Source organism: Coptis chinensis, chromosome 9, assembly GCF_015680905.1.
Source record: "Coptis chinensis isolate HL-2020 chromosome 9, ASM1568090v1, whole genome shotgun sequence".
NCBI classification, from domain to species: Eukaryota; Viridiplantae; Streptophyta; class Magnoliopsida; order Ranunculales; family Ranunculaceae; genus Coptis; species Coptis chinensis.
The window spans coordinates 21,144,228-21,160,935 of record NC_141464.1 but is presented as its reverse complement, the minus strand read 5'-3'; positions in this window follow the sequence as shown (position 1 = coordinate 21,160,935).

The window sequence follows — 16,708 nt, the reverse complement described above, 5'->3', positions numbered from 1 at the left end:
CTATCCTTCTATCCTCTATTGCAGGCTTTGGTCCAAGCAATGAATTATTTTGCCTTGGGCTTCCAAATAGGCTTTAAAATAGGTCCAAGTCGCATCTTTAATGGCTTCAATTCCTTGGCTTTCTCCATGATTGTCCACTGGCTTCCCATGTGATCCTTAATGCTCTTAATTGCTCCGTTTTACCTCTTTTTCTCTAATATTCCACAAAACTCTCTTTTTCACCTACAGAATCATAAAACATAACTTACAAACACTATTACTCCACTAAGATGCCTAAACAAGAGGCATAATCGAGTGTTAAATTGCACTTTTTGAGCACTTATCAAGTGGTAAGTGTGATCGATCAACCCCAGTTTCCTTTGGACGTCATTCGTGTATGTGAGGAATATAAATGCCTATTGCATTTGAGAGAACGAAACTTAAGTGAATCTATCATAAAGTTTGTGTTTTAACACATCCCTATGAGAACCCACTTTAAGGACGCTCTCCAAAAGTTTCAGAAATAACTCAGCTTTTGCATTTCACTGCTCATGCTTGCACATTTATCTTTAGATGATTAAATTATTGTACATATGTTATTCTAAGTTCAGAGGAGCTTGTCTTTATTCCCCACTAATATATAGACTTCTGAGAATAAATAAGGAGAGAAGACTCTTCGCACTAGATAGAAGAAGTTTGTGAGTACCTTCTCTGGAAAACTCTCACGAGACTTAAAGCTCGTCCACTAGGGAATTCCTAGTGGTTTAAGGTCTTATTGCATATAGTCAATGCAATCGCGCTCCACAAAACAAGATTAGTATAATAAATAATAAATCACTCATTTGTGATCTTTGTTTTTCTCTCATCTTTGCTTGAGCAAATGCTATTTGGGGGTGGTGATCAGCTCCCAAATGTGTGTTTTATTACCTTTACATTACTGCATTACAACCTTTCTTATGCATAATTAAAATACAACTCATAGCTTTTATTATCTTTTTCAGGTTACAGAGCAATTCAGACCACTTATCATAAAATCTGCGTCTTTGCACCAAAATGAGCCTTATTTACGCTTATTATGAAGACTTGATGCTGCTACTGCTGAAAAAGTCAAAGTCAAAGGTCAAAGGTCAAGGACTCAAAACTAGAGAGCTGAAAGTCAAATCCTTAACTTAGAAGACCAGAGATGGATGGATGTTTGCAAATCCAGGAGCGAAGCAATCAACCGGAGGTGGTGGCGGGAGATCCTCTGCGGCACGTTCTTCTATTAGCGACCAGTCCAGCGCCACACAATGACGGTATACAAGTGTGATGATAAGAGCCCAAAACTGTAGTTTTAACCCCTTAATAATCATACTGTTAGACCAATTATGTGAATAATAAGTAAGAGTTAATACTGATTACGTGTTTTTATGCATTTCAGGCTTCAAAGTCCATTATGTGCAGAAATGTGCCACTTTAGCGAGATAAAGGGCAACAAATCGTGAGAACTTCCGAATGCCATATCTTTGGACTCAGACCTCGGATTGAGGCCTACCTTATGTCAAAATGACCGGCTCGGAAAGAGCTTTCCAATGGTCCAAGCCTTGACCCAATCAGAGGAGCAAAAGTGGACGAAAAGTCTGTTGAAGCGAACTGCAGCTGAAGAGGCCTTTTTGGACCGAAAGAATTGGGTTTTGGGCCTGATTCTGGCCCAAAACATGGCTCCAAGCCCATGCACGATTTTTGGATCTGAATGTATAAAAACAAAATCTTAGCTCTTTGTTAATGGTAGCTAGTTAGACCTAAATTAATATATAGAATTCTAGATCTGTTTGTATTAATTAATTAAGTTTTAGTTCCATTACAATTCTTGTTTTAGATTAAATCTTTAAATGATTGTTCTTGATTGATTAGATAAATAAAATAGCTATTATTCAATTTCGTTCTTGTCATTTCCATTCTAGATCTAATTTAAATTCTTGTTCTTATTCCATTCCAGCCATTAAATTAGATTCATTATTGTTTAATTAAGTAAATCTCAACTTCTTACATTATGTTTAGTTTAGATTCAATGGAAAATGTTAGTTTGATGACTCAAGGCTAAAACCTCCATTAGAGGGGTTGATGAAGCCTTGATGAAAACTTAGTGGTTAGTATAGAATTGGTTGTAGAATCTATTCCACTCTAGAAGGTCGTGTTTAAGCCATGAGAATGGGTGGGCGACCTCACATGCTAGTTAGTATCCGGTAGGAATGCCATGAACACTAGGGATTAGACTCGAAATTCTTGCCGTGGAAAACGTAAGAATCGAGATACGACAATCTATACTAGGTTATTAAGTTGGATTCGAGGTGGATTTAATTCCCTCTATTTCTTTATCTAGAGTCAAACAATCGTATTCCGTAGCTTTCATAGATTAACTTTAGTTTATATTATATCTTGTTATTTAAATTAACTTGGCGTCTTGTTAGCATAACATTTAAGTAAAAGCTCTCATTGACTTAAGACTGATTTCTTAGACTTAGAAGACAATCCATGCTAGGGAACTAGGAGTGGAACGAATTTCCTACTCCACTTAGTGCAATTCGCATCGAGAGTAGAAGCTTTGATAATTGAGATAGTAAAAGATTAGTTTTAGTTTACTTACGGATTGAATTCATCGTTCATTTCGTAGGTAGACTACTCAAACACACAGTTATGAAATGGCGCCGCTGCCATCTTAGTTACACTTTAGCATTGTTTTCATAGTAGAAGTAGTCATTTTTAAGTCCCATTAAACCCACCCACCCTTGTTTGTTTCATACTGTGGTTGCCCATTTTAGCGTGACAAATTCCGCGAGAAAATACGAATGGCGCCGCCAAGGAGGCGAGGCGACCCGCTAAGTTACTGGAATTTCGTCTACCAATCGAAGCGCCCATACCAAACCGACCAGCTCAAACACTGGAACTTCGACTTCACACCGAAGCGACCGCCTAAAACACTGTAATCTGAAAATTACTCGAGGCCTTGGCCTTCTATCTGAGCTTGGCCGCCATGTTAAAATTTCCGGATTTCCACAGGTTTGATTCGAACTTTGATCTTTCATATTTTTCAGTGTTCTAACCTGCTATATACACTGAACAAGCGTAAACAAGACGCTATTCATAAGCGAAGCAAGGACGCAATCAGGTATTCCTTTCTTCCATACCTCGCATTTCCAGTTAGAGGTTTTCTACTAGTATATCAGAATTGTTTGGAGTGTTGCATGTTTAGTTAAGCTCAACTTAGTCTTGCATGAGATTAAGGTGCAGTCGAACAAACACAACAAATGTAATTACACGACAACAAACAAGTCTATCTAGTACACCACCCACCGACACCTCTAACTACTATCACACACACCATACGACATAATGGTGAAGAAAGAGAGACTCCTCTCTCCGACTTTTACAAAGCCTTGGCGATAGCCCTAAATCGTGCATCGTTCTAGCGGACCTAGTGGGGGATTTTGAATCCCCCAAACATATTTAATTTGTTACCCGTTTTTCATGGGTTAGACCATGAAAAACCTTATCGGCTATCATCGTAGGATTGAACAAGTCCTTACAACATTCCATCATCCCTACGGTAGGTGCGGAACAAATTAAACCGAGGGTATTCCCTTTCACATTAGCCCGATAAAGGCGTCTTGGTTAACTGCCCAAAGCCTAATTACGTGGACTTCGTGGGCTAAACTTGTTCAATTTGTTTATGGAACATTTTTACCCACCCTTAAAGACGGATGAGATGCTTTCAAAGATTCATTTTTTCGGCGAGAATCCTCATGAATCATTTTCGAGGCATGGAATCATTTCACCGATCTCCTTATAGAGTGTCCACATCATAACTTAGCTAAAGACCGTTAGTTCGTGCCTTTTCAAAGGTCTTCTACACCACCATAAAGAAGTCCTTGACATAATGAATGGGGGTAGTTTCCTAAGTAAAAGGAGCCTCGGAGGCTTACAAATTTTAGAAGACCAAACTAAACGGAATAATAATTGGGGGGTAGTGATGATATCCCCTTTCGGCTAGTTCTTCTTCAACATTAAAGGGCGCCCGGTATGTTTGAGGCGAAAACCGATCGAACTTAAAAATCTAATCGAATCTCTAACTAAAAAGTAGAGGCTATTTTTCGCTCAACAAAAGCCTATCCCGTCATGAATGTAAACTCCAACCCATGTAATTTCTGTTTGAGTCCGAGGCACCACGGCGATTATTGTCCTCTAGCTTATGAACAACAACCACCAGAACAAGATAATGTTTACTCTATTAATAACTATCCTATTCCTAACGCCCCTTGGAGACAACATCCCAACTTCAGTTGGAGAAATAATCAACAAGTAACACCTCCAGGGTACAATAATCAAAATGTTAGGCAAGCAAACAATTATAACCAAGCTCCACCTAGGCAAGGACAAGGACAAGGACAAGGTCAAGGGAATTATAATAATTATAACAACCAAGTGCAACCACGACAAGGTCAAGCACAAGGTCAGAATAATTATAATAATTATAATACCAATAGAGGTATCGTTCCGGTTAATAATAATAACTATCACAACCCACCCATAAATAATCAACGAGAGATAGTTCGATCCACACCACCCGTGACTACTACACCTACACAACCGGATCGTATCGACGCCTTTATACAAGTTACCCAACAACTTTTCGGACAATGACTCAATCAAACCAACAGATTTTACAATCCATAAATCGGGGCATACAACGGTTAGCCCAAGCGAAAAGCCCAACCAAAAGCGTGTTTCGGGACAAGCAATACCAAACCCTAAAACAAACAAACACAGCCTTTGAGGTAAACGGTAATTCTAGTACGGAAACTACAATGGTAGGTGACCTAAATGCCATCACCACTCTCCGATTCGGAAGAGTGGTTGATAACAAAGTAACTACGCCTATAGTTACCCCATCCGTAATCCCTACACCGGATATCGAACTAGATACCGCAATAGAAAGCGAGGAGCCTACCACGGTAGAGGTACCGGTTAAATCACAACCAAAGAAACCGAAAGCCAAGGTTACACAAGTAGAGCCATATACGAAATATAGAAGCTTAAACCACCGTTCCTCAAAAATTAGCCATGCTAACCGGGGATACAAACTTTGAGGAAATTAGGAACGCGTTTTCAAGAATCTAACGATAAACCTTCCTTTTCTCGAAGCTATTAAAAGCTACCTAACCACGCTAAGTTTCTTAAAGAGTTGTGCACTACTAGGCCTAAGACCAATATACCTAAAGGCGCCTTTTTAAGCTGAGCGGTTCCCAACTTTATCCGAAAATAATGGAATTGTTAAGTACAAGGACTCGGTCGCCCCCTCTTGTAAAATGCACCTTAGGAGATTCCCACGACGACCGCCTTTATTAGACTCGGGGGGGCGAGTGTTAACTTACTCCCCGTATTACTTGTATAAACAAATAGGTCCGAAATGCAACCTACAAAAATAACGTTGCAATTAGCGGACAGTCAATTAAGTATCCTAAAGGTGTAGTGGAAGCGTGCTTGTTAAGGTTCGGGGATTTCTACTATCCCGCTGATTTTGTTATCCTCGATCTGAGAAAGTCGCTAATGACTCTGACCCGATCATTTTAGGGCGCCCCTTCTTGGCAACCGCCAATGCGCTTATAAATTGTCGCGATGGAAAGATGTCCTTATCTTTTGGCCATCTTTTTGTCTAGGTAAATGTTTTTAAAATGATGAAACAGTTACCAAATTCGTCTGTAGATGGGGAGGTTAGCATGATCGAGAGTTTAGCTCAAGATTATTTTAACAACACGTTTCCTGAAAACAATATGTACAAATTCCTTTCTTTTGGAACTTCAGATTTTGTAAATGACTCCTACTTAGAGGAAGTCAACACCATCCCGAGTCCACACCAATTGTAGACCGACCCGGTTGCTCCATATATCGATTACGAAGACTTGCTACCTAAGCAAGTCTTCATTACGCAAGATAAGGACACTTATGAAACATCAATGGACATGCCGTCCACACCAGTGCTTAAACCTCTTCCCCCGGAGTTAAAATATATTCAACTTGATCCGGATGATAGTCACCCGATAATTATATCTTCTCTGTTAACTAAGGATGAAGAGACATGTTTAATAAGGGTGATTAGGGAACATCGGTCTGCGATTGGTTGGTCCCTAGCCGACATTAAGGGAATTGACCCTAATGTTTGCACTCATCGTATCCATTTGGAGGATAACGCCAAGACTTTCGCGAACCTCGTCGCTTGAACCCCGCCATGAAAGAGGTGGTTAGGGAAGAAGTCTTGCGATTACTTTCGATCGCGGGTATTATATACCCAATCTCCGATAGCGAATGGGTAAGTCCCATTCATGTAGTTCCTAAGAAATCGGGGAGTTACCATGGTGCGTAGCGGGAAGGGTGACTATGTTGTCACTCAAGGTCCTATGAAATGGAGAATCTGTATTGATTCTGACGCGTTTAAATGCTATGACACGAAAGGATCACTTTCCTTACCATTTATAGATCAGATGCTAGAACATCTAGCTGGTCATGCCTTTTATTGTTTTCTGGATGGCTACTCTAGCTATTTTCAGATTATTATTGATATTGATGACCAAGAAAAGACAACCTTCACATGTCCCTTCGGAACATATGCCTATAAACGAATGCCTTTTGGCCTTTGTAATGCCCCGGTACCTTCGGTGATGTATGCTTCATATATTTAGTTACATGGTAGAGCGCTTTATGGAAGTGTTCATGGATGATTTTTCTATCTATGGAGACTCCTTTACAGAATGTTTGTCTAACCTGTCTAAGGTCTTGACACGGTGTGAAGAAAAGAGCCTCGTTTTAAATTGGGAAAAGTGTCATTTCATGGTCAAAAAGGGCATAGTACTAGGTCATATTCTATCTAGTGATGGCATCGAAGTAGATAAAGCCAAACTAGATAAGATAGCGACCTACCTAAACCACGGGTTGTCAGGTGAGATTAGAGCCTTTCTAGGCCATGCAGGGGTTTTATAGGCGTTTCATTAAAGATTTTTTGAAAATAGCTAGGCCTTTAACTAACCTCGCTTTTGAAGGATGCAATCTTTGATTTTAATTTTAGCGTAAACAGGGCTTTTGAAACCTTAAAAAGCCCTAACCACTGCACCTATTATCTGACCTCCGATTGGTCTAAACCTTTCGAACTCATGTGTGATGCTAGTGACTATGCGGTTGGTGTTTGTCTTGGGACGAAACTAGATAATAAGTCCATTTGTTATTTATTATGCTAGTAAAACATTAAACGGCGCTCAACGGAATTATACAACTACTGAAAAAGAATTCTTAGCTGTCATTTATGCTTTAGATAAATTTAGTCCTTATTTGGTTGGTTCTAAAACTTTAGTTTACACGGACCATGCAGCATTTTAGGTACCTTCTTGCAAAGAAGGATGCTAAGCGAGATTAATCCGATGGATTCTTCTCCGCAAGAGTTCACATTAGAAATAAAAAGGACAAAAAAGAGGGGTCAGCGTGAAGTTGCCGACCACTTATCTAGACTTACAAATGACGATAGTAGTGATTCGAGTCCATCTGGGACTCTTTCACGATGAGCATCTCAGTATGCTATTTTTTCATCACCATGGTATGCGGACATCGTAAATTATTTAGCGGCTGATGTTATGCCTTATAATTGGACAAGAAATGAACGTAAGAAGTTCTTGGCCAGAGTCAAGTTATACTACTGGGATGAGCCCTACCTTTTTAAGTATTGTGCGGATCAGATTATTCGTCGTTGCATTCCCCAGTGGGAATATAATGAAGTTCTATCGTTCTGCCATGACAAAGAGTGTGGTGGCCACTTTAGCGGCTGTTTTAGCGGAATGAAAACAGCCGCTAAAGTTCTTCAATGTGGATTTTATTGGCCTACCCTTTTTAAGGATGCCCAAGTGCATTGCAAGACGTGTATTCGTTGCCAACAACTTGGGCGAATCACGAAGCGTAATATGATGCCATTAAATCTAATCTTGATAGTAGAAATTTTTGATGTTTGGGGTATTGATTTCATGGGCCCTTTCCCTGTTTCCCACGGTTATATTTATATTCTAGTTGCCGTGGACTACGCGGTCTAAATGGATAGAGGCCCTAGCTTGCCGTGAAAGCAATGACCGAAGACCGTGGTATTTTTATTAAAGAATATATTTTTTCTGGGTTTGGCATTCCTAAAGCCATCATTAGTGATGGTGGAACACATTTTGCAACAGAGTTGTTGCATCCCTAGTGAAAAAAAAGTATGGAGTTACACACAAAGTAGCAACTCCTTATCATCCACAAACTAGCGGACAAGTAGAAGTTTCTAATAGGGAAATCAAAAGATTTTAGAAACAACGAAGAAACCCCGATAGGAAAGATCGGTCGGTGGCGTCTATCGGATGCCTTATGGGCATATAGAACTGCTTTCAAAACTCCTATAGGTATGTCTCCCTTTAGACTTGTATTTGGGAAACCATGTCATTTGCCCGTTGAATTAGAGCACCGTGCTCTCGTGGGCTATAAAAGCCTTAACTACAATATTGATAAAGGCGGGTGTCAAAACGAAGTTACAATTAAATGAGCTTGAAGAAATCCGTGGCGATTCTTACGATCTCATGAAGGATTATAAAGCTAACATGAAGCGTGTTCATGATAAGCATATCTTTGCGAAAAAGAGTTTGTGGTCGGACAAAAGGTTTTGCTTTACAACTCCGTCTACATATTTTCCCTGTGGAAACTAAAACCCGTTGGTGCGGTCCTTTTCTCGTTCTTGAAGTCACCCCCTTACGGGGCAATTACAATTACCTTAAATCCCAAGGACAACGGTACCTTTCAAGTTAACGGTCAACGATTAAAACATTTTCACGAAACGTCCCGATATAGAGGAAGTCCTTTTACGGGACCCTATATATGAGGAATGACCCTTGTCATTGGTGTACTTCCTTTCACTTCCATTTAATGGTAAGTACACCATTAAGGTAACCGGGCCCTCCCTATGGAGTGTGTGGCTGTAAGTACCGGATCCTAAGTCCACGGTTCACATATTTCACGTTTTCCACTCTTGTATGTTTTCTCGGATTTTTGAGTCATGTTTCTCTATGGTGTGAATTATGTCTTTATTTGCTTAATGTTTTTGCTTATTAAAAAAAAATAATAAAAAAATAAAAAAAAATAAAAATAAAATAAAATAAAATAATAATAATAATTGTTTTCATTTTTAGATATAGATATATATCTAAACCCATAGAACTAGCAATCCAACAAGTCTTGGGAATCTGACTTTAAACGACCCATGTTAAAACAAATTTTGTGTTTAAAAATTTGTTTGGGGGTGGAAACTCAGTCTTTCCATCCGGATTGCTCGAACTTTCTATTTGTGTTGCTTAGGTCCATTAGTATAGTTCATTGGGGTTGATGTCATCTAATTTAGTGTTCATTCGTTAAGATAACTTACGCCATGCACGACTTCTTCGGAGGCGTTTTCCACTAACTTATATGTCACCCATGGTCGGAATAGAGTAGTTTATGGATCAATGGATTGGAAATTCTCTCCTGATCATTTCCATATCTCATTCGAGAAAATCGGACCGATAACGAAGCGGGAAATTTAGTTTGAAGTTGCGCTAAAAATCGACGAAAGTCGAAAAATCGAATTGGGCTTGGGCCCAACTCGCGCTCACCTACAGCGCGCCCGCGCCTCCCTTTCCAAAAACCCAATCGCGAGTTCATCTTCTCCAACCGCTTGTCACAAATTTAAATTCAAACCCTAGCAACCAAAATAAAAAAAATAATAATAATAAAAATAAAAATATAATACATCAAAATAGAAAGACCACCCACGCCCTTTGTGAAACACCAACACAATCTCCAAGCGTTTCCACCAAGAAAACACCCACCAATTCAAGTTTTCAAACCTGTCACCGTAACCACCACCGCCACCACCATTGTTTTCGTTGTTTTATCAAACTCGCCTCCCCACAGCTACAAAACCATTAGTTATCTAAGAAACTTCAATGGCGCTTACGACGAAGAATGTTGCGCGAGCACGCAGCGTTTGAGGCCGACCATTTCGCACCATTTCACGGCCGCCAATATGATTAAGAGGGATTGAAACAGTGTGGTATTCGATGAGGAGTTCTATCACTATGATTTGGTAGAACAATTATATAAGAAACGAGAATTGGAGGGAAATAGGATTTTCATTAGGATAGCAGGAACGAGGAGGGAAGTAACGAGACAGTTGTTGGCTGAGCTATTAGGAATCACGCCCGTAACCAACCTAGATACGACCATTCAGGAATCTCAGTATACTGCAGTTCCTGCTTTGATGAAAGATACGGTCATAGAGGGTGAATACAATACGATATCTCATTGCGTTCGCCAGACGACCCTGAGAACCAATCAACTGGTTGTAGCTCAGTGGATTGGTAGGAACGTCCTCGGGAAAGACAAAGTGAGCGACATCGGACTTCAGTGTCTGCACGTTCTCTGGATTTTGCAAACGAATGAGTGTAATTTATGCATCCTCGATGTAATTTTGAATGTGATTAGAGGAGTGGGAAAGAGCATGGCGCCTCTTCCCGTATTGATCACTAAGATTATGCTCTCATTTAGAGCTGTCGCTAAATCTGCTCCTATTAAGATCAAATTGCATTCTAATGCAAGTATTTATAAGGAATGCATCCAAGAGACTTGGCCGTTGTCTGCAGAGAATAAAGTTGAGTCGAATAATGAAGGCGAAGATATGACATGGTTGGTTGAGGATAATTTCGATAGTCATACTTCTAATTTAGAACGAATGATAATGCTGCAAACTGGTTTTCGCGATGCGTTATCGATATCTGTGAGAGATATCCGACATAGACAAATTGTAATTCGAAATAAGCAAAGCGAACTTTCAGGCGAGAGTTGAAATGCTTTCGAAAGGGGTCGGGGAAGATATCTTGTCTAACTTGGAGATTATCCACCGAGAATCACCAAGCCCGGTAAGATGCGACTCAAGATCGAGATGGAAGCGGCGCTTGTTCAGGGTGGTAGAGATGCTACGACGTATGCCCACTCGTGGATGAGTCCGTCTCGGCTGAGTCGAGAGGCATGAGCATCGTCGCCGCGCAGCCGATAGCTCAAGCCATTCTTCACCACGCAGAACCGGTCTCCATCTCGGGGACCATCTTCTTCACACGCCTAGGTGTTCACCATCACGGTTGTGTCTGTTATTTCATTGTTTTATTGTTTTGTTAGTGGAATTTTATTTCAGTAAGTTAGATTTAAATATTAAGTTGTTTGTTTTAGATTGCTTGGATTTCATATTAATTTAATATAATTTATTTTGATCATCTTTCGTAAGGTTGTCTTGGAGTCAAAGTTGAAAATTAGGCCGATATCGGCATATCTATGATTTTTTGTAGTGGTAGCATGATATGTAGGAGAGTTTAGAAGTTACTATTCTAAACCAAGTTTAAAAGATACCAGGGTTGTTAGGAAATCAAAACTATGGTTAGTTTCCGTTTTCGGGTTTGGCAGATTTCTATTTTCGGAAATTGCCTTAAAACAATTTGGCAACTTGCCGATTCGTTTTGGAAACCCAGAACCTATTTAAACTTCCATCATTCTACACTCACAACCCACACTACACCCCACAATCATCTCTCACCTTTCACTCCAAGCTTTTTCAGCTTGTTTTTCTTGTAAACTCTGTTTCTGAACTTACGAGCGCCAGCCTCATATACATTTGCCATAAATTTTTTGTCGAGGCCAGCGCAAAGCAGAACGACGACTCGCCTCCTACAACATCAGTAAATCAAAAACTCAAACTCGCGGCAAGCGCCAAGCAGAGCGCGACCCGCGCTCAAACACTGTAATTCAAAACCCACGAGCGACTTCAGGCTCTATATCTGAAGCGCCCGCCTCCTCCCCGTTTACCGCGGGGAAATTCGATTTTACGAGGTTTCTTCCAGGTTTTCGCAGCTGTTCTACAGAGTAGTTTTGAGATGACACCTCCTATAGTGATTCCTGAACAGTCATTTGAAGACTTGATGGGAACCGATACCTATGGAGCATCATTCCGCGAGTGGATCGTGCAGTTAGGATGGCGGCATCTTCTGGTGAGTGATGACGATTCTTTTTCACCTAAGCTAACTGAATTCTTCTATAATAATATTACTTTTTATTGTACCCAAGAAGGAGAACAAAAATTTTCCCTTGCTATTGATGGCACGACTATGAAATTCAGTAAGCAATTGATAGCTTTGGTTTCGGGGTTGCCATTACCTGACCCTATGCACACGTGGGGATATATGACAGATAACTCATACCTATATGAATATGCCTATTTCCATGAGTATTATGGGGGAGGGGTGTTTCGTATCATGGACCAAGACCAATATAACATCGCCCTGAGTAGCCTATCGCTGAATGTAGGCACAACCATGTTGTTCATCATGATGAACATTCTAGGGGAACGGCAGTTTACTTCTGCCAATAATATCGCTGGTGACGTTTTCCTTGCTTTAGCTGAGGGACGTCGTCGGTATGACATTCCCCGAGTTTTAGTTGCTACTCTGAAGCGAGGCCATACCTTGAGGCATAAGTACCTTCTTATGCCTGTCTTGGTTTGCCGCATTATGCGCGCTTGCCTACCCATATTCTGTACACAGTACACAGATTGGGAAAGGGTCGAAACCATGAGACCCACCAATCGCGTGGTAAGATCATTCGAGCCATGACTTGGCCGGGATGGCAGGTGCAACCACATTTGGTTGCCCCTTACACCCCATCAGACCAAATAACACTAGAGAGGTTAGCACTAGTTGATGATACATGACGGAAGGCGTGGCAAGTTGTTATGGCATGGCGGGGATCACGAAAGAACCTCATATAGAAGAGGAGGATGACGAGTAGATGCTGGGGTGCAGGTAAGTTTTTTTTTAGTTAAGTTAGTGTCTGCTTAAGTCCCAAGCAATTTCATTCTGTTAACCCCATAATGGGTGGAACTCTTATAGAGTTGCGTCAGTTTTTTATATTACTATATTTGTATGTTTTAACCTTGTTTTGCAGATGTTCCTAAATTTCACGCGCTTCAATGGTATTTTTCCTACCCTCTTTATTTAAATGCTTTGAGGACAAAGCATGCTTCTTGTTTGGGGGGGGCATAGAAACACGTGTAATTAAGGCATCTGTTAGGATATAGATATGTATAATATGCACTTGTTTTCTAGTTAAAATTTCAAAAATTCAAAAATATAAATAAAAAAAGTATGCTATACACTTAGGAATATTGGTATTGTTTTCTTTCTTTATGCTCTTAACAATTTAGAAGTCTCACATAGCTTTTGCATCAGAATAAATGTTAGAAACTTAGGTTAATATGTAGGTAATAATCCTTGCATCTATCTATAAATTTATTACATGAGTATCTATGATTGTTAGCGATGAAGTTTTCGAAATCTAGGCTAGAGTACTTATTCTACAAATCCTGTGAGAATATAGCCTAAAGCCTTATATGAAAGCTAAAACATTAGAAATGACACAAGGGAGAAGTAAAATCCGGATAGAGAAATCACACGTCCACTTGCTTGATCACTATGCCATATCCTAAGCGAGAATTTAGGCCCTCTTTGGATCGATATAGCAGAAATTCAAACCTATGAATTATTTTCCGCTAGTAAGCCCCTCACGAGCCTTCCTTTAGCCTTCCATAAACCACAATTCCTTTACCTGTTTGTTAAAACAAAAACAAAAAAAAAAAAAAAGAGAATAAATCAACCTACCCATTTTAGAATAAGTCTGAGAATAGAATGAGGAAGAAAGAAAAAGAGAAAAACCTGTGTAAACAAAAATTAGTTAGTTGCTTCAGGAAATAAAGAAAAGAAGTTTCCATCCAAAGAAAAAGAAAAAAAATAGAAATAAATCAAAACTCCAAAAATAGAATAAAGGGAGTCAAAAGCCAAAGAAAAGAAAAAGAAAAATATGGCTAAGGATGGAAACAAAGTGTAGAAGCAAAAGTAAATAACAAGGTTTCTCTAGTTACATAATATGAAGACTCTATTATCTCAGACTTGTCCTTTTTTAATATCCATTTCTTTCCTTCTTAAACCATCTCCTAATCCCCGCAACACCTAATAAAGACCTCTAGCTCAATTAGGAATAGGTTAGTGTGATCGTAAGTGGCAGATGTGTTTGATCGACTCCGGCTTCCTTGTTGTCATTGAGATTGTAAGGTAAAGTGTGCCCACTTGCATTACCTGGAGCAAATAAACTTGAGTGGAAAAATCAGAGTGGTTTTGTCTTGACATTTATGTGAGGACCTACTTAAGGACGCTTATTCGAAGTTTTCAAACGGACCTGCTATTACATTTCATAGTATTACTCATTGTTATATGTTTATTTTAGATGATTGATTATTATGCATATATTAGCTTAGGGTTACATTTTGGGTTATTCTTATGTATTTGCTAGTGAGATGTATAGATAGTTGAGACATGAATGAGAAAACAATAGTTTTATTTCTTAGTCGTTGTAGTATAGATGAAGTTTGTGAGTACCTTCACTGGAAAACTCTCACGAGGCTATAACTCGTCCACTAGGGAATTCCTAGTGGTTTAAGGCCTTGTTGCATATGGTCAATGCAATCGCACTCAGCTAAACGAGAGTAGTTAGAACTCCGTTTTTGGTCACTTATTCTAATTTCTCATCTTTGCTTGAGGACAAGCAAAATCTTTGTTTTGGGGGTGGTTTGATAAGAGCCCAAAACTGTAGTTTTAACCCCTTAATAATCATACTGTTAGACCAATTATGTGAATAATAAGTAAGAGTTAATACTGATTACGTGTTTTTATGCATTTCAGGCTTCAAAGTCCATTATGTGCAGAAATGTGCCACTTTAGCGAGATAAGGGAGCAACAGTCAGCAGAACTTCCGAATGCCATATCTTTGGACTCAAACCTCAGATTGAGGCCTACCTTATGTCAAAACGACCGGCTCGGAAAGAGCTTTCCAATGGTCCAAGCCTTGACCCAATCAGAGGAGCAAAAGTGGACGAAAAGTCTGTTGAAGCGAACTGCAGCTGAAGAGGCCTTTTTGGACCGAAAGAATTGGGTTTTGGGCCTGATTCTCTGGCCCAAAACATGGCTCCAAGCCCATGCACGATTTTTGGATCTGAATGTATAAAAACAAAAGCTTAGCTCTTTGTTAATGGTAGCTAGTTAGACCTAAATTAATATATAGAATTCTAGATCTGTTTTTATTAATTAATTAAGTTTTAGTTCCATTACAATTCTTGTTTTAGATTAAATCTTTGAATGATTGTTCTTGATTGATTAGATAAATAAAATAGCTATTATTCAATTTCGTTCTTGTCATTTGCATTCTAGATCTAATTTAAATTCTTGTTCTTATTCCATTCCAGCCATTAAATTAGATTCATTATTGTTTAATTAAGTAAATCTTAACTTCTTACATTATGTTTAGTTTAGATTCAATGGAAAATGTTAGTTTGATGACTCAAGGCTAAAACCTCCATTAGAGGGGTTGATGAAGCCTTGATGAAAACTTAGTGGTTAGTATAGAATTGGTTGTAGAATCTATTCCACTCTAGAAGGTCGTGTTTCGCCATGAGAATGGGTGGACGACCTCACATGCTAGTTAGTATCCGGTAGTAATGCCATGAACACTAGGGATTAGACTCGAAATTCTTGCCGTGAAAACGTAAGAATCGAGATACGACAATCTATACTAGGTTATTAAGTTGGATTCGAGGTGGATTTAATTCCCCTCTATTTCTTTATCTAGAGTCAAACAATCGTATTCCGTAGCTTTCATAGATTAACTTTAGTTTATATTATATCTTGTTATTTAAATTAACGCGTCTTGTTAGCATAACATTTCGTAAAGCTCTCATTGACTTAAGACTGATTTCTTAGACTTAGAAGACAATCCATGCTAGGGAACTAGGAGTGGAACGAATTTCCTACTCCACTTAGTGCAATTTGCATCGAGAGTAGAAGCTTTGATAATTGAGATAGTAAAAGATTAGTTTTAGTTTACTTACGGATTGAATTCATCGTTCATTTCATAGGTAGACACTCAAACACACAGTTATCATGTGACTGTGGAAGTCCGGACTGCCATGTAGTATGTAGGTTCTGCTGCTCCCCAAGTAAGCATAATTTTGGTAACAAGGGTGGGCAGGGGAGCAGTACTTCGTCTATATTGTGTGAGATGGTCCCAAAGAAACGTAACAATACATAACCCATTGTTTCGAGTCTGTAATAACCAAATAATGTAGAGAATCGACTTACCTATATCAGAAGGCTTCATTGTTCCCACCAAGTTATGGGCTATCCATGTTGCTACAACTAGTTGGTTCTTCCTCAAAAAGATTTGCTTCGCACATATAGAACCAGTGGAGTATTGCCCCTCGATAACCGTAGTAGTCATCAACTCAAGCACCAAACCATGGAACTCTTGACTTTCATAAATCTCATGCCTTGCAGGAATACCCAAGGCTTTTCCAACCACTACTCTGTTGAGCTCAAACAATCCTTTTCCAACCATCACTATCGCGCTAGCCTCGTTATCGCAAGCTAAACCACAGTAAAAAGTTTGAACAAGAGAGGAGGAGTAACGGGTTGTAGAGTCTAGCATTAGAGGTTTCCAACCTCTCCTTATGATCTGCACCTTGTGTAAGAACCTAAAATCTCCACAAGATTAAAGCAATGGG